The following is a 20167-nucleotide window of genomic DNA, read 5'->3' as shown; positions in this document are numbered from 1 at the left end:
TCTTAGATTGCTGGTGAGAATGAAAGACGTATAGGCATGGTAGAAAAGTTTGGCAGTTTCTTAAGACGCTAAATAAATACTTCTTATACAACTGAGAAATTCTTGGTCTTTAATCATGAGAAATGAAAACAAATGTACGCATAATAACTAGTACTCGATTGTTTATAACAGCTTTATTCGTAATAGCCACAAACTGGAAACAACCCAAATGTCCTCAGCCAGTGAATGGATGAACAACTTATTACATACAATGACATGCTACTCATGATGTAAAGGAGCAAACTACTGAGACAACGAGATGAATAAATCTCAAAAGTATTGTGTTAAGTGGGAAAAGGCCACACAAAAGACTACATACTATATGATTCAATTTATGTGGAATTCTGCAAAGGCAAAAAAATCTGAAGAATCAGATCAGTGGTTAGCAGATCTAGGATAAAGAGAAGGGAGCCACTTCAAAGAGACTCAAAGAGTACTTTATAGGATGATGGAAATACTGTGTATCTCAGTACTGAAGGAAGTTACATGGCTATATGTGCTTGTTAAACCTCAGACCTACATACCTGAGATAAGATGGTAGCAGCAGGAGGACAGGACTGCAGTGTTGGTGGCCAAGGCAGCAGTGCTGGTGGTGGTCCCATATGCAGGAGAGGCAAGGGCCACAGCAACTTGCTGGACAAGTGGAAGATTGATGACAAGTCTGTAAATATTGATAAATGGGATGGATCAGCTGTGAAGGATTCTTTGGATGATTCTGCCAAAAAGGTACTTCTGGAAGAGTTCAAGTATGTACTTTGGTATGATTTACAGTCACTTCACTATCATACCATCTCCTGTTTCTTTGCCATAGTGGCTTTGATTTGGGGTATATGCACCCCCTTCCATGATATAAGCCTGTTTTGGCTTTGTGTGTCATATCCTATTTTGAGATGATGGCGATCCTGACCATTTATATTCATAGAAGGAAAAGAGTAACTTTCTTATGTCCCACAGGAAACACTCTGAAGTTGTTGTTAAATCCTATAGGAATGGATCCTGAGGATATTTGGCAACTGTCCTCAAGTCTCAAAAGGTTCAGTGATAAATTTGCTCTGAAGCTGACTCTCATGAGTAGAAGAACAAAGCAGCAGTAGAGAGTTTGAATACCCCAAGTCCATTGCTAAGTTTTTTGACCACAGTGTGACACTGGTCATGGATGCATAGGAGCCTGAAGTATCCAGTCTCTATGACATTCTTGCCACAGAAAGAAAAATAAAATAGCCAATTCTAAAAGCAGCCATCTTTCTGCTGGATCGTGCTGAATTTCAAGGTGAAGGAGAAGGAAACAGATAACCTAAAATGGATAAAGTAAAATATGTTAAAATGACCCTGTCTTGTCCTGAAGTTTTATTCCATTCTGAACGGGACTTTTGAGTTCAGATGTGGGAAGTTGTAGCTCTGATATCTAACTTTAGCCTCCTTGATCTGCTGCTTGGTGTCGTTTTGATTTGCTTTTCCAGAAAAGCATTTTTTAAACAGCCATACAGACTTCCTCCTTCATACCTAGCAGTACTTTATATCGAATAGCTTTGTGCCATGCAGCATTTAAAGACTCAATTTTTAAAACTGTTAACCTGTTGCTGACTTTCTTGTGTTAATTCCTGTTTCAACAGCTATTTCCCTTGTTTTGGAATACAACTTCTTGTGTATGACAGCTTTCCTTCACACATCATTTTTGTGAGTGTGTATATATCTGACTTGGGGAGAATTAGGGAAAAAAACACAGATTTTTAATTTGTTCAAAAAGACTTCCTGCCTGTTACGTTTTGTGCTCTTAATCAATTAAAGGATCCACGGGCACTTTTAATTTTATACTGTCTATGTATTCTACTAGTATATCCCTGTTGATATGTTCATGCCCTTTATTAACTGCCATTTTCTAAAATGTTTTTAAATAAAAGAAGATATGAAAAAAAAGAACTACATACTTAAAATTGATTAATTAAAAAATATTCCCTCCAAATGACTTCTCTTTCAGTGCTCTCTACCTCAGGAACTGGTTTCCACCTTCCAGTGAGGTCCCCAACCTGATACCTGTGTGATAATCTATTTTTCTGTTCCACCTCGCCAAAACAAGCAATGGCAAAGTCAAACAAATTGTTCTTCCTCTAAAACTCCTGAATCTCCCTTCAGCTCTGCATCCCCACTGTTTCTCTTTTGTTCACCCCATTATCCTTCCTTGCCTGAATTATTGTGACAGCCCTGATAGGGCTCTCTGACACTGGCACTATGCTTTCCACTGCTGCTGAGTGGAGCTAGCAGAAAGGCACCCTTCCTCATGGCATTCTCCTGCTTAGAAATGTTCAGTATTTCCTATTCATTGCATATAGGATTTATATCACCTTTTATTCACATCTGGCCCTTGTATATTCTTTTATTCTTATTTACCATCACCCTCCCATATACACCCTATGGAATTTTACCTCATAGTACTTGCTCAGTTTGCATGACGAATCTATGGTTTCCAGTGTGAGTTAAGCAAAAGCCCTGTACTGTATCAGAAATTCCCTTACTCCACTGTTCACCTTACAGACTCAATTCAAGCATGCCATCACTCTGGAAAGTCTTCCCTGAAATCTCTATTTGGGCAACACGCCCTTCTGTGCATTTCCATGGCACCCCATGCATGCCTTGAACATGGAACTTGCCGAATTATATATTGAAAGGCTGAGCTTATTGAATGCAAGTATGTAATTTTTCATTCACTTATGCCAAGAACTCAGCAGAATTCCTATTTTATAGTTGCACCAGTTTTAGATTCCCTGGTGTTGATATTCCCTCTATCACCCTCTCAGTGAGGCTCTCAGGACCTCACTCCCTGCCTTTGCCGCTCAGCAATGCTATTCTTCTAAGCAACTCCCAAGCCTTTTCCTACATCTAGGCCCACATGAATTTTCTCTGACCCAAATTATTTCAGGCCAGTGGTCCATAAATTATGGACTGAAGCTATTCCAGAGTTCCTTGAAGGGGATTATTAGAGAAATAAACAGAATATTTTAATAGCGAAGAATAGGAAGGTGGTGAACACTTGGATTCCACTCCAAATATAGAGTAGTTTTTAATCTGCTAGTCTGATCAACCCCAAATGTTAGCTTGAAAGGTAACATATAAAGGGATCCATTTTCAACATTTATTGCCTGTGAACAACCTCTTTTAATGTTATTAGGGATTATGTGCCCTCATGAAGGAGAGAAGTAAAGCAAAGAATGTGTGTGCATATGTCTTCAGGAAATGCTAACTGAGGAGCCTGCAAGTTAACTTCCCAGCTTTCTCTTCCAGAGTCAACTCACTTCTCCCCTAATAGGCAAAAGGCTCTGACTCCTGAGGAAATGCATGTGTAAGTAGGTGACTTTGATTCAAGGCAAGAACAGGGCTTCGTCCTGGATAAAGGTCGATTGGGAAGATAAATGCTCCCTCTGTGTCCATACTTCACACCAGTGAATAGAGTGATAGTCAACCTGTTTATTTTCTAGCAAAGGGGACACGGCCATGTGACACGTGAAGAAAGAGCCTGCATTTACCTCCCAGATATTTGACCCTGTCCTTCTGAGAGCTACCGGGCATATTTCAAGTCTAAATCCACAGGAGAGCATTTCCAGAGCACATGGCCGAGCATTCAGATAGAGATGAGGAAACAACCTGAACAGAGCTGCATTAAGGAAATCCAATTCCATGACCTTCATCTGTGTCAGGTACAACACCTGCATCTCATGTCATTTTTTGGTAATGGGACTTGACTGTCATTTTTCTTTTAATTTTTCTTCTCACCATCCTGCCTAGTCATTTCTATCAAGTTCCTACCTTAGGAGTTCCTCTAGGAAGCACACAATTAATCTTTTATAGACCTATTCACCTAGGTTTGAAGGTAGTTTGTTTACAGCATTGTCATTCCCATGAACCCAGAATCCCCCTGGAGTGTGTGTGTGTTGAGCCAGGGTCCTAGCTAAAAGGAACGGTGGATTCAGTACAGCTCGGGAAACCATTTAGAGCTATTTGGTTTTGATTCGGAGGAGGTGATTTTCAGAGATGGTGTTAGTGACTGGTCAAAATGTACTTTGTGTACAGAAAGCTTGATTCTCTGTGTGTCTGCCTGCATTTGTATGAGGGGCCATGTGCCCTTGTATGGTAGGAGACAGACACTCACAGCCTGAACACAGTTGTATTGTAGGGTCATGGCTTCCTAAGTTGTTGCTAAATAGCAGAAACCTATTTTAAAAATCTCATCAGAAACCCACATATTTAGCAGATAAATTGGTAGGTATTTTAGTAGCAAGATGGAGTTGAATACTTGATATACAGTTAATCAATGAAAGCAGAGAAGTATATTTGTGGAGCAGAGAAAGTTAAAAGTGTTAGCGATTGATGACAATTGCAATCTTAGCAATTTTAGCATCTACTTTATTTCTTTTTTTTATATTTAGGTTGTACTATATCAAGAAAAGCTAGATTTACATAGGTTAGTAATTGTGGTTCTACATTTTTAACGCTTACCGTATAATCTCAGAATACTCTTCAATTAAAAGAAAAGGCCAGAGAAGCTTCGTTCTGAGGTCTCAGTAAAAATGAAGTTACCTGAAAGTTCCAGTGAACACACCGATATTTTCCTTTATGTTAAAATTTGGGATGTAACACATTTGCATGTCTACATGCTTTACAACAGTTTGATAGATAATTGAGAGCTCTGATGCTACAGCATATGGAGTTAACACACTCTACCCTGTCTCTGCCACTAAAAGCAGCAAGAAATCCTGGACAGGACACATGAAACGTCTATTTGAAGACTCTGAAAAGTAAATGGTAGCAGGCAGATTGGGAAAGGAGACCAGAATTTGAAGTTCTAGCACAGTGGTAGTGAGGGAATTTCTCTCTCTCTTTTTTAAGATTTTATTTTTAAGCATTCTCTACACCCAACGTGGGGCTTGAACTCATAACCTTGAGTTTGCGAGTTGCAAGCTCCACAGGCTGAGCCAGCTAGGTGCCCCAAGGAAGTTTCTCTTTTTGTTTTCCTCTAATGTCACCTGATTCAGACTCAAAATAGCCCCAAACTTAGAGGTGCACAGTGGGTATGGAGACAAAAACTGAAGAGAACTCTTCTCTTTCTCATCAGAGGAGCAGAGAAAGGGCTCCTTCAGGTCAGAGAAAGTGGGAGGCATCTTTGGGATTTAGCCTCCTCTTCCATGTCCTATCTTTAAGCAGCACCATGAAAATAGTGGTGACCAGAAAGGGTCCTGAAATTCTAAGGGAGAGAATCCGTTCTGACCAGAATATCTGTTGTCCCAAGAGTATGAAGTGAAACTCCATTGATTATATTTTTTCTTTCCTGTGCTCTCACTGCTTAGCCCTACATTCAGACACAATTGTGGGAAGCTCATGGTAGAGCAGGGAAACAAAAATCACAGCTTTTTAGTTGGAGGACCAAGAAGAGAGGCCACAGAAGCCAGAAAGTATTGGGAAAATCATAGAGAGAAAGGAGGTCAAGAGAATAATCTCATAAATCGGTATATGAATTTTTGAATTCACTTCTGAACTATATACACACTAATCTGATTCTAAACAGCATACCACAGGCTTTGAGAACTGAGCTACAGGCTAGATCATCACCATGTTGCCAGATTGGCTACTCTGGCACATACATAGGATAGATCTAGGTAACAGAACACTTTGAAACTTGAACTGATGCTGTAGTAATAGCCCATGAAAGGCAGATTAGAATTTGCAGCCTGAATCTAAATTAGGTTATTGCTTTCTAAAACAAAAACCAACATTCTCTTCATGATTTTTAGAAGGCCTAGAGTCTTAGAACAATATATTCAAAATGTCCAGAATACGATCCAAATTTACTCAGCACTTGAAGAACCAGGAAAAATTCAACATTCAAGAGGAAGATAATCAACAGAGTCCAACCTTAAGAAGGCACAGATGTTGGAATTATCAGGCAGAGACTTTAAGGGAGTTCGTATAATTGCACTTTGAGAAGTAAGGTCAAACATTCTTGAAATTAATAAAAAGAATTCCAGCAAAGAAATAAAAGATATAAAGAAGAACCAAAAGGGAGATGAGTGAAATAGATAAAAGAGATTAAGAGGTACAAACTTTCAGTTATAAAATTAACATGTTACAGAGATGAGAAGCACAGCATAGAGATCATAGTTCAGTAATACTGTATTAAAGTTGTTTGGTGGTGGCAGTTGGTGACTGCACTTGTGGTGAGCACTCAATAATTTATAGGATTGTTGAGTCATCACGTTGTACACCTGAAAATAATATCATTGTATATTAATTATACTTCAATGAAATTTTTAAATAAAAAATAAGAACCAAAAGGAAATCAAGAACTGAAAAATACAATATCCAAAATAAAAAAAATAACTGGATGGGCTCAATAGGAGCATGAAGACGACAGAGAAAAAAAGCTATTGAGCTTGATGATAGATCACTAGAAATTATCTAGTCTGAGTAACAGAGAAAAAAGACTGAAAAAAAAATAGAGTCTCAGCAGCCTATAGGATAAACACAAAAAATGAGATTTGGAAAACACATTTGCTGATCAAAGGCATTTATACACATTAAATCTAAACCACTTGTTACAAGAGGGGAAAAGTTTTCCTTTACTTGAGGAGTTGGTAGTTATTGCTTAAAGACAGTGAGAAAAATGTAACCTGTCACTGCATGTTTCTTATCATTTTGGTTTCCAGGAAACTGAGTTAAATTCCAGGCCCAACTATCACAAGTTGGGAACATTTCAGACAGCCTTTCATTATTTATTTCCAGTGCACAAAGCAAAGAAATCTATAAAAGGGACAAAATTAGAAAAGAACAGGCAATACAATTCCTATTGGCAGATGACATGATTGTTTTCATAGAAAACGTATGCAATCTTAAAAATTATATTAGAACTAATAATTTAGCAGGATTGAGGATTACAAGATCAATATAAAAATTAATTGTATTTCTAATACTAGTAATCACCAATCAGAAAATGAAAATTTTAAAAATCAGTATAATCTATAAGAGCATCAAAAACTCCAGATACCTAGGAATAACATTAGGAAAGACGTGAAGGACCTCCAAAATATACACTACAAAAACATTGTTGAGAACAGTTAGAGCGCAAATTGAAAAAAAAAGCTATGCCGCATCTGTTTTGATTTTTAAATGTTGAACCAACCTTGCATTTCCTTGCATGAAACCCTCAATCATGAAATATCAACCTTTTATATAATTCTGGATGAGAGTTCTTAAAATTTCTTTAAGAATTTTTGCTTTTTGTTCATGAGGATATTATTTGTGCTTTTCTTATAAGACCCCTGTTTTGATATCAGGCTTATGCTAATCTCATAAAACGGTTTGGGAAATTTCAGTCCTCTACCAAAAAGAAGTTGTGTACGGTTGGTATTATTTATTCTTTAACCTGAGAAACTATCCAGACTGGACTTTTTGGTAAGATTTGCAATTATATTAATTTCTTAGATGAAGGGTTGTTCATATTATCTGCATCTTCCTGTGTCAGTTATGCTCATTTGTATCCTTAACATTGACCTATTTCATCTGCTTTGTCCACTTTATTGGTATAAAGTTGTTCATGGTATTCCATTTTTTAAAATGTGGTATCTCTAGTAATGCCATCTCTTTAATTTCTACTTTATTCTTTTATTTTTGCTCAGTCTATTTAAAGGGATTATCAAATGTGTGCTATTCAAAGAACTAATATTTGTTTACATTTGTTATGTTTGTCTATTTTCTATTTCATTGGCTTCTGCTTTATTCCTTTTCCCCCCATCATTTTGCTTATGTTAGTTTAAAATTGTTCTCTGTTTAGCTTCTTAAAGAAGAAGTTTAGATTATTGGTTTTATACTCCCCCCCCCATAGAAGCATTTCGAACAATAAATTTACCTCTAAGCACTGCTTTGCTTATATCCCACACATTTTCAACTGATATATTTTTATTACTACTCAGTTTTATGTATTTTAAAATTTCCTTCATGATTTCTTCTTTGACTTATTAGTCATTTAGTAGTATTCGGCTTAATTTCCAAATATTTGAGGATCTTCCATATACGTTATTGCTGTTATCTAGTTTAAGGCCATTGTATTCAGAGACCATACTCTGTGATTTCAGTTTTCTTAAATTTACTGAGCCATGTTTTATAGCTTAGTATATGGTCTCCTTCTGTGAATTCTGAACGCATTGACTTGTAAAGAGGCTGTGTTCTGCTGCTAGATGGGTTCAGGGTTCTCTAAATATCATTAGGTTAAATTACTTGATGATGTTGCTCAAATTTCTATTATTGATTTTTGTCTTCTACTTCTATTGATTACTGAGAAGGGTAGTCAAAACCTGTCACTATGAATTTGAATTGGTATATGTTCCCTGTCAATTCTGTCAGTTTTTGCTTCTTGTATCTTGAAACTCTGTTATTAGACCTAAACATATTTAAGACTCTTATGTCTTCTCCCTGAATTGACCCCTTTATCACTATAAAATGTCCTTTTAAATCTCCAGTCCTTATTTTGAGGCCCATTTTGTTATCTACAAAGCTGCTTATGATTAGTTTCTTCTCCATCTTGAACTTTGAATTTTTATGTGTCTTTTATAGTTAAAACATACCTTTTATAAACAACATGTAGTTTGATCTTTATTTTTTATCTGGCCTGACATTCTCTAGCTTTGAATTAGAGTCTTAATCCACTTTCAGTTAATGAATTATCAACACGATTGACTTTAAGTCTACCATTTTGCTATTTGTTTTCTATTAATTGACTGTATTTCAGTATTCCAGTTTACTTCCTTTATTGGATTTTTATTTATATCACTCTTCTAGTTTTTCTTCATGTTTGGTCTAGGGATTACAGTATACATTCTTAACCTATTACAATGTACCATGAATTAATATTTTATCCACCTCACCTATAATGTAATTAACTTATGATAGGATGCTGCCACTTACCCTATTCCATTCTTTGTGCTCTTGTTGTCAGATGTTACTTCTATAGTATAAATCCATGATTTATTTTTTATTGTCTTTTTAAAGGACACATATTTTAAATAAATTAGTCTTTTGTATTTTACTCACACATTTGCATTTCTGTTGCTTTTCGCTTCTTTGTGTAGATCCGTGTTTCCATCTGGTATAGTTTTCTTTTAATCTAAAGGACTTCCTTTACCTTTTACTATAGCATAGGTCTGCTGGTGATGAATTGTCTTACTTTTATTTCCACTTTTTTTTTTTGAAGGGTACTTTTATTGAATATAGTATTCTAGGTTGATGGGTTGTTTTATTTTAGCATTTTAAAGATATCATTACATTGTTTTCTGGTTTGTACTATTTCTTTTAGAAAGGTGGTACTTACTTTAATAATTGTTCCCTGTAGACATACAGGGACATACAAATCACATACATGATTTTCTTCAGCAGCTTTTAGGATTTTACCTTCATCTCTGTTTTTTATCTCTTTGTCTCAGATGTATGTGGCTGTGGTTTTCTCTGACTTCTTCCTAGTTGGGTTTGTTGAATACTTTTCATCCAATTTAGATATATTTTAGCCAGTATTTTTCCAACTCTTTTTTGGCCCTAATTTTTTTCTCCTTTACTTTTGAGACCAAATTATACTATATTATAGTATTGGCCTGATGTTTTCATACATGTCACTGGAATTTTGTTCATATTTTTCAGCCTTATTTTTGTTTTAGTTTTCATGGTATTTATTTTTTTAAGATTTTTAAAAAATTTATTCATTCATGAGAGACATAGAGAGAGAGAGAGAGAGAGAGAGGCAGAGACACAGGCAGAAAGAGAAGCAGGCTCCCTGCAGGGAGCTTGATATGGGACTGGATCCAGAGACTCCAGGATCACGCCCTGGGCAAAAGGCAGGCGTTCAACCACTGAGCCACCCAGGTGTCCCTAGTTTTGAAGATATTTAAGTTGTCACATTTATTTGTGAGCTCCTCCAGTGAATTTTTTTTATAGTGTCACATTTATAGTGTCACATTTATTTGTGAGCTCCTCCAGTGAATTTTTTCTTTCAGTTATTAAATTTTTTAGCTCCAGGATTTCCAGTTGTTTAAAATCATTTCCATTTATTTATTGAGTTTCCCAATATTGTTCACTCAATATGTCCATCTTTTTAAAAAGTCATTAAACATGATAGCTATTTTGAATCATCTGCTAATTTTAAAATCTCTGTTATTTCTGGATATATTTCTATTGATTTTTACCCCTAGTAATGGATTAACTTTTCTGACTTTATGCATCTAATATTTTTTTATTATGTGCTGGATATTGTTGAGAGATTATATTTCATTGTCTTTCTTTAAAGAGTTTTGTTTCTACAGGCAGTGAAACAAATGGTCAGTTTGGTTTGATATCTTTGAACTCTATCAATAAGATTTATTAAAGCAAGTTTAAATGAGTGCTTACTACGACTGGCTAAAGTTCCAGTTGAATGACTGGGAGTATTAGGCGAGGTCTGTAAACTCTGGCTATTCAAAATTCCTATGTTTTGCAGCACCATGTGACTTCTGGAATCTTCATGTAGCTCATATTGCCTGAACATGTATAGCTTAGTACATGTTCTAAGCATATACAAGTTAATATTCAGCTAAAGGGTTAAGGGGACACCTCTTTGGGAACTCCTCTGTGGAGCTTCTTCTCCAGTGTTACCCTGTATACTACAAATCAACCTACTTCATCAATCCTGAATTTCAGTCTATACCTGTTCAATTCTTTGAGGCCTTAAAGTTCTGCTTGTGAACCACCTCTACTTTATTGTGCAGAAACTAACTGGGCAGAAATGTGGGTGGTAGTGGTGATTACCACATAGATTTTTTTGGTCTCTCAGGGATGACAGTCCTGTGCTAATTTCCAATGACTCAAAATAACTTATTCATGTATTTGGTCTAGTTTGAGAGTTGTTTACAACAGCAGAGATAGTCTGGTGCCAAATATGTCCTCATGATTAGAAGCAGAAGTCTCATTTACTTATTTTTTGTTTTACCAAGTTCAACCTATTATTTAGAGTAGCTGGAAGTTAACTAAATCCAACTGCTGTTCCTTCTCACTGTCCTTAAAACAAGTCAAAAACATATGTGTTCAACTAAAATTTCAAGGGCTAAGATTATGAAATATATGTAATTAATACTACTGCACTAATAAATTCTACTCTAAACCAAAGCTGGAATTTAAACTTGAATTTTGAGTTTAGCATAATAATTTTTAAGACTCTTCAAGGAAGAATTTTTAAAAGGCAAACCAACAGCTCTCTATAGATTAAATATTGGGAGTTGTGGTTTGTTGTTGGTTTTTTTTTTTTTTTTTTCCATTTGGAAGCATCGATTTCTTCTCTGCCTGGGTTTTTATGTGATGCACTGATTGACATGGCTGCCTTAGGATGGCAAGTCCATTGCATTTCATTTTTTTTTTTTATCATCTCTGAACATCTTGATTCAGGCCTCAGAGTCATTGATTGATTGCAGTGTTGTCCTGAACATTGTGATGGGTTGTTTTGTTTTAAAATTTAACCTCTGTGGGTAAAGTGAAGAAGTGTCAATTATAATTTTGTAGACCTACTTTTAAGTGGCTACTTCTGTGGCTACTTATTCAGACTTCCATAATTTGTGATTTGTGGTTCTTTAGGCAAGTGCTAGCAGAGGTGAATCTCTTAGATAGCTCTTTCTTCTTAATAGAAGCAAATAGTTTTCAGGAAGCAGAGAACTCCTCTCCTCATTTTCTCCAGGTCATATGACTTGCAGAGGCATTTAGGATTAACATGTCACAGAACATGGCTCTGAGAAGTTAATCACTTTCTTTGGCTTCCCATTAGTGCACCAAGTGAGTGAAGCAAAGGCTGAACTAAGCACAGCCTGAGCTCAGGAATTATAGAAAGAAAACTAGCAGGTATCCCCACTTGTATTCTAAAGTTCTGCTTTGTTTCTGCCAAATGTTAGTCTCCTTTGCCCAGGTTTGAGGACTACTTCCTTGGCTTCTTGCTAGTCACTTATCTAGGACTAGGTTTTTCTTAGGCCTAATATGTAGAGTATTTCATATGATCTCAGCTTTTTTTTCATATTCTACAGAATATATAGACAGTAAATAGGAATCTGGTTATATTTTAGTATCATTTACTTGGCCATGTTTGGCTAGGTTTGCTGTTTTTTCTGTATTTCCTAAGAATATTAAAGCTATATATTTTTTTTAAAGAGTAGTTCCCAATTCAGACTTTCTCCTAGCTAATCTACTTAAATTAATGACATTTTGATGTATTTTAATTTTGGAACTCAAAACGGTGAGGTTTTTTTTCTTTTTCAGTTTTCAGTGCAATACAGATTGTTCAATAGTTGCACAAAGAAATTGTGTTATTTGTTTAATGTTAAAAATACTTAGATAATGTTTCAGATCTATTGATGTAATGCTTATTTTATTTGCTCTTAGAATTCAATGTTTTCTAATTACATACATGAGTAATCCACAAATATGAGAAGCTCAGGTGTCCATCTATCTTGTTATCCTCTTAACTCACTGTCCTGGGATATATACTCTTGGGAACAGCTCTCTATGGAAAACAATGAAATGGGTGGACTCAAGAATTCCTCTGATTTTTCACACATAGAAATATATGGTCTGTCAGGCCCATTTACCCTTTGGATGTCTCATAATGAGCTGGTAGTACAAGTGAAGTTGAGATTTCCCTGAGTCCTCCTGTATCCATGTTTTTTCCCTTCCTTTCCATTGTGAAGGTTTGTCAGGATTTTTGCCTCAGACAAAGGTTAGCTAGTCTTTTAAAAAATTTCCAATTTTTTGAAATTGGTAGCTATCTTTAACTTCCTACCTGCAAAGAAAGAAAAGAGGAAAGTCTTTAATAATAGAATAATAATAACTAGATTTAGTACAAGTCTGAATTCACAAGGGCCCTTCTAATGAAAACCTTACAACAACCCTGGGAAGCAAGCAACATTATTATTATCACCGTTGTACAGAAGAGAAATGGAGGTTTGTAACCAAGAATGTAAAAATGAGAATAGCCTTATAAGTGAGTAGAGAGATTTTGAAATTTTGAACATTAAGTTTTGCTTTTTGATTGAACTATGGGACTAGAGGGGATCTGTGAAGTTCAGCTCTGTGGTCTTATTTTCCCTAGACCCAGGGAACTAGGGAGCTGCTGACACTTGAAGGATTTCCCAGTATTACAGCTGGAACAGGGCACCATGGCTAGAAAAACAACACCAGAGCAGAGTGGATCCACGTTCCCAATAGCTGTTTCCCCTTACGAATTTCTCAGCACTTCTGGCCAGGCTGGACATAGGAGGAAAGCTTGGCTTGTTGAAGGCAAGGTAAGGGCAGGTATATCCTGCCCTAAGGTCACTTTTGCTCTAAGGCATTAGGTCTCTCAAGACCCTCATTAAAATGCAACTCTTTGGTGTGGGAGGGGGAAGACACTGCAGGCAGTATGCTCCGGCATCATACCAGCACGAATTAGATCATCTAATTGGCCTTGCAGTAAGACTTCCAAGGTGACAGCTGCTTGGGCTGGCACATTTTTATTGGGCAAGAAAGGAAATGAAAGACAATAGTGCACAGGACTGAAGAAAGTGAATTTAATTGGGGCACCATGATGGACAGTTGTGGAGAGTTCAACAGGCATTGGGCATCTAGGTTTGGCAGGTTGGGAGAACACCAGGCTTCACTGAGTTTTGCATAGGGCTAATTCTGTTTGGATCTTTCAATGTGACTCCAGGGATTGATCATTCATTCATTCATTCATCAAACATTCTGGATTTACTTTTTCTCAAGGAATTTTTGCTGAGCCTATTGTAGTTAGAGAAGATTAATTAATTAAGCCAATGTCACATTGTTGTGTTCCTAATATAGACACAATGCTAGGCACTAAGAGAATACAAAGATGAAAGTGACATAGTCCTCGACCACAAAGAGTTTGCAGTCTAATACACAAATAAAGACAATGATATAAAAGGGAGTCAGATGTTGATACTCAAGAAAATATATGGAATGTATTTTAAAATACAGAGATGGAGAATTTTTGTGCAGCTGTGTGTAAGTGGGTAGTTAAAGAAGGGTCCCTGGAGGAGGTGGCATTTGAACTGGCCCTCGAGGAGTGATAATGTCACTCACAAATTTATATCTTCAGGTTACATGTCTCTCTTGCGTCCACACTCCTGTGTCGAATTGACTGGTCAACATCCTCATGCAGATATCAAATAGGCATCTCATACCTGACATGTTTATAATTAGACTTTTGATTTTACCACCCCAAACTGACTTGTACCCCAGTTTTATTCATCTTAGTCACATGAACTCCATTCTTCCAATTGGTCAGGGCTTTTCTCTTCTCCTTAATCTACCCCTTTCATTTTTTTGCCAGAGCCACCATTTGTGCATTCAGTAGATTATTGCTGTGTGAGACTGAAACTTTTTGATGTGTTAATGAGACTGATAAATAGCCAATAAGGACTCAATAGTATTTAAAGATGATGTCTTATACTCTTAAGACAATCCAATCAGTCTTTCTTTTCTGAACCCAGGACTTTAAACATATCTGTATCTCACAGGGGCTAATACATTCATAAGACTTGTGTCACCCTTTACAATTTTACCAAGTGTGCTCTCACTGTGCCTTTTCATTTGATTTCATAGCAAGAACATTGGCACAGATTTCTAACTTTTCTTATTCCATGGACAAGGAAGCTGAAGGAGAATGAGTAGCTTACCTGTGATATTACAGCTAGTCCAGCTAGTCCTGGACTTACAGGCTGGCCCTAAAGACTCCTGGGCAGCTTGGAGCCTCTAGGCAATTGGTGCTTCAGTCTGAGTGGGGAACAATGGCACATTACTCTGGAGAGGAAGTTTGAGGCTCATGTGTAGAGAGCCTTAATTGCCACTCAATAGTTAGGACTCAATCTTCTGTTTTTTTTTTTTTTTTTTTAAGATTGTATTTATTTATTCATGAGAGACACATAGAGAGACAGAGAGACAGAGAGACAGGGAGAGGGAGAAGCAGGCTCCATGCAGGGAGCCTGACATGGGACTTGATCCCAAGTCTCCAGGACCACACCCTGGGCTGAAGGCTGCACTAAACCGCTGAGCCACCTGGGCTGCCCTAGGACTCAATCTTCTAAAACAGAGAGTACCTGAATAGGACCCAGTCTTTCTAGGCGTCTGCTAGGTAGTCCATCTGAGCATTGCAAAATATTAAAACTTCTATTGAGATTTGTAAACCTCCTCTTTCTAACTGCTATTTTTATTAATGTTTTATAATATGGTTATGTATTTCCAGAGTAACACATGAATATACACACACATATGTTTCTATCTCAAAATTGTTTTTATTAATAGAGTGAAGCGGCATGCTTTGAATAAGACAGTATCATAATGACGGTAGTTCTTAGGGAAAAGTAGCTGTGGGTACCATAGCTGGGAACACAAAGAGAGCCCCATCCACCAGGGTTCCTGAGCACACCAGACAGTCTGGTCTGCATGGAAGCATAAGTGAGATGAAGCAAGTGAAAGCACCCTAAAAATATAAAATAAACAAGAAAGCATACCAAAAGATGCAAACAGGATTTGTCTTTAAAACTGCCTAACAGCTGATGCTAGATTCTTGGAAATCGAGGACTCCGTTCGAGGCTAAGAGGAAAAGCTTAAAAAAATAAGATGAGGAACTTGGAAGCGAGGCTGAGGAAACCCTTTTCAGATCTGACTGAGCAGATTTTGAATTGTTTATTTACTTGGCATTCCTACTGTCTGTTTTAGAATCATTAGAGCCTTATGTGGAAAAATAAAAACACTTTAGAAAGTGGAGCTGTGCTTTGAAACACCCAAATGAGTTTTTAAGGCATCTTTACCTTTTTATACAGGATAGCATTGATCATTCTGTGGTCCAGTGCTGATAAAACATTAGCAGAAAGGCACATGGTCTAGGAAATAGCTGTGTGAAGAAATTGACTACCCAAGCATTAATAAGTAGGAGGTTCCATTTGTTCTCAACCCCCTCGAGCTTCAACGTTTTTTATGCCCAGAAGCGAAGGCGACATTCTTCTGTTTTTCAGAACTGAGCTGAACCTGTGTTTCAGGAGCTCTGGCTTGAAAAGCTTTTATTCTACAAGGAACAAAGTGGCAAACTTTCTAATTTAGTTAAAATTCCTGTAACTTAAGAACCAGCTAAAAAGGATCTTGGTGCAGAACAGTCTGTTTGCCAGAGTGAGGACTCCACTGGCGTGACAACTATTTTTAGGGAGAGTGCTGGCAGGCAGCATTCTAATGAAAGGCACAACAGAAGCACCCTAAATGCCTTCCCTCTTTGTCCAACCTAGACTGGAGAGAAGGGTGGTTTTACAATCACATTTTCTTTAGTTCAGAGATTTTATGTGATTTTGTGCATATGTGCATATTGCATATGATTCGAACGCTAAGTTCCACGGAGGGGGAAAAATGCCATTTGCAAATCCATGGCTTACGGTGGTTGTTGGTTGGTTAGAAATGATCAGTTCCTGGCTCAAGGAAGCTTGTATGGACAGACATCGAATCTTAGCTAGTAGTGTAACTGAAGAAAGTCCTGAGTAAACTTGAGGCCATGTAAATAAGCGAAATTCAAACTTGTCTTGGAGGAAATAATGCGTTTGTTGAGACGAATGCCTTTGTCTAAGGCAAGAGGTTTTTTGTTAGAACAAAGGATTCTGAGTAAACAACAGAAATAAACAAGACATTCCTCACTGGCTGCTCTGGGTTTGGGTTTCCTGTGGTTGGGCTTCTTGCAAGGAGAATTCTGGCTGGAAGAGTAGAGGGCAGCAGGAGCCCTGAGCTGGGTGAAGGTCAGGAGACCTTGGTCTGCTTTGTCTCTGTCAAGAACTCACTCTTGGGTGTGACCTTGAGCAAAAGCTTCTGCTCTCAGACCTCAGTTTCTTTTCCTGTGAGGATGCTCTCTCCACTCCAGTTCTGAGAGTGTGACTCTGTACCTTCAGTTTTCCACGTTTCTCCTTTTTTTTCACTAGAAAATATGAGAGTAACTTCTTTCATTCAGAGACAGAGCCCTGCATGGTTCTGGCCCTGTGCCTTCCCAGTGGGGCACAAGTGCTGTCTTCCATTGAATCGAACTCACCTTCGATTGTATGCTGCACCCTTATGTTACATACTACTAAGAAAAAGAACACACAACTCTACCTATGAAACTTTGGCTGTCAACTGTGAGATGCACCCTGATTTCAGAAAGAAAAAATTTTTTAAAAAAGGTAATAATGTGCATCTGAGGATAATGCAATGTAACCATTGAATGTAGAGTAGTAATTGGTAGAACAGGTGCTCAGGGAAGCACCAGAAGGAGATGCAGTTACCCTGCCTGGGAAAGGTGTGGTCAAAAGTCTTTCAGAAGTCTTCTGGGTCAGCTGAGAGGCAGTGTTAGCATTGGAACTCAGACTTCTTTCCCAGCCCAGCCCTGCCGTTTATTGGCTGCAGGACCTAAGGCAAGTTTCTTCATCAATTTGTAACCCAGTTTTCTCATCTGTAAAATGCAGTATAAGGATAGTAATTGAAAAATATTAAATTAATGAGTATATATAAAATATGTGGGACAGAGCCAGGCACTTAGTAAGCACTCCCTGAATGTTACAACTGACATGATTCTGTGATTATCTGCCTGCCCGCTCCAGAATGTGACCCTCAGGAAAGCAGGGAACAGGCTCATTTTGCCCCCAATTGTAGTACCAATCTGTGCCTGCCATATAGTAAGCGCCTAATAAATGAATTTGCTATCCTTTATTGGCCAGTATTCCCCTTTATCCATGATAGTACAGCCCATTCACTGGCTCCCAAGGCTCTTCCATGAAATGAGTATGATGAAAACCTACTGAAATTAGTTTTGGTACTTAGTTAGCAAATGTCTCACAGAACTATACTTTTAGGTCCTTGCAAATGATGAGTGTCTTTGTCTTATCAGTCTGTAGACTCTGGCCTACCAATAAGGACAAAAGTAGGACCTAGAAATAAACAAATAAAAAGACCTGCTGTTCCCACAGCTCAACTTTTTCAAGGCTCTGCTGATCGGAAGGCAGATGATGTCCTTGAGCGACTCCACAACCCAGATAAGGCTGGCTAAGACAAAGGGACTGTCCCTGCTTTGACAAATGGGACTGACCTTCTAGTCCTGGTAAAACATTCTGGTTTCAACAAAGTCTGTATCAGGTGGAAGATGATATATGGCTGGAAGTATGTAAATCCACAGGCAGGTGTTAACTGGCTGCCTTGTTATGCAATTAACCCACAATTTACAAGCACATCCCAGAAAGAAGGGAAGTTGTATTTGCCTTCTCTTCTGGCTTTTTAGTTAAGTGGCTGTATTAAGAAACACTTCTGAAAAAAGAAAGATTCATTAGTCGTAGATTCTAAGAGTCTCTATCTGAATTAAGATTCTGTAATTCAGCTTCAAATAACACTTGTCTAAACACAAGATGAGTCAATTAGCAGAATTGGAAGGATATCAAGCTTTCTTTGCATGTTTTCACTGGTGCTACCCCCAGCAGTCAAGGAAGGTAACTGCAGAAATGTATTTATCAGGCCGGAAGTGAAGTGGCGATGAGAAATGAGAATTTCATAGTTAATTTGAGTCACAGGAAGAAAAGACATCGTATATTATTTGGTTCTCTGTCCTCAGTTTCAGCTAGAAACTTGCTCTCCCATCCATTATGTTTTGTCTGATCCAACATGTCAGCCTGGTTCTGTTTCTCTGAAACTAATCCAAATCCCTGTATTTTTCCAAACTTGCAATTCAGCGTCACTATATTGCAGATGCTTGAAATTTCGAATTACTAATTGAAATTTTGATTCAATTTGTAGAAATGAGGGCCTGAGAGGACACGATAAGTACCTTCAAATAGTTGAAGGTCTGTCATGGGAAAATGAAAAACATTCTATAAGGGTGTAGAACAAGGGACAGATGCTGCAGAGGGAATTTTTAATTCGTTGTAAAGATGGATTGTTTATCAATCAAGGATGAGCAAAAATGAAATGGGAAATCCCAGGAGATAGAGTTTTCCCATCCCAGGGTAATCCCTGGATTTGCCAGTCATTAGTGCCATTGCCAGCACTTGGCTTTATCACTTGGGAAACGGACATTTCTGGTCCCTTCGTGGTTAAGCAGGCCCTGTTGTTGTCCAAAAACGACCTCTGTGCTTCTGAGCCAAAATACAACGTGAAGACTGATTTTGGGATAAAAAGGAACAATAGCTTTATTGCTTTGTTGGGCAAAGGAGGCTGAGGCAGGCTAAGGTCTTTAAAACTGCAAGCTCACCCCAGGAAGGGGCTGAGGGGCCGGAGGGATGTGGTTTATAGGGAAATAGAGGATCTGGCTGGTTTGGATAGGAATTGTGTACCTGCTGTCAGCCTCGTTGGTCATGTCTTCAGGGTGGTGCTGAGTTCCTGAAACAAAAGGCTAAGAAGGGAAAGGGGGAGGTTTGCCAAAGAGAGGAAAAAGGTTACTTAGTTTAAAATCGAGCTTCACTAAAGCATTAGTGCAGCCATTTTGATTTTTGTTCAACTTTATGCTTTTAAGTGGTTTTGGTGTGACTAGTTCCTACTGTTTGGTCTAACCTGTACTATTAAATTACCAGTATGAAACCTCAAGGGTTCTTTTCTCCTGCCAGTGTAATCTAGAAAGCATGGGCCTGGACCTAGCATCCATCATTCTGATTCTCAGGGGGTAACCATGAGCAGAGACTCCTTGTCATCCTGCACTGAACATACAACAAAAAAGGAGAAATAAATGTTATTTTAAGCTACCGTAGCATAACCTAACTCATCCTGAATATGGATTTTGTTCAGTTATCCTTGGGCAGCAATAGGCTCAGGAAGGCAGATCCCTCCCCCAGCCTCGGGGTTGGATTGTCATTGGTCACAGCCAATCATAGCAATCCCATTTCCCTTTTCTAGAGAAAAAAATCCCCAATGGCTGGCCACATGACCAGTCTGACTGATGAGCGTTAAGGGAGGTCTTGTATTAGAGAGTCTTTTGGAGAAGATTTTCCTTCCTGATAAAAAGAAGGAAAAGAGCAAGGAGAGGAATTATTTTCTTCCTTCTTTTGATTGTTTCATGTGAGATATTGACATGTGAAGGGGGAAAAGGAAG

At 37.9% G+C, this 20167-nt stretch overlaps 1 pseudogene; it reads left to right on the top strand.

Moving 5' to 3' along the window:
- Window positions 1-573: 573 nt before the first annotated feature.
- LOC140622599 (signal peptidase complex subunit 2 pseudogene) lies at window positions 574-1260 on the top strand (annotated as a pseudogene).
- The last annotated feature ends 18907 nt before the right edge of the window (window positions 1261-20167 follow it).

Source organism: Canis lupus, chromosome 32 (assembly GCF_048164855.1).
Source record: "Canis lupus baileyi chromosome 32, mCanLup2.hap1, whole genome shotgun sequence".
Lineage (NCBI taxonomy): Eukaryota > Metazoa > Chordata > Mammalia > Carnivora > Canidae > Canis > Canis lupus.
The sequence above is the reverse complement of the archived record's forward strand: the minus strand, read 5'-3'. Positions and strand labels throughout refer to the sequence as shown.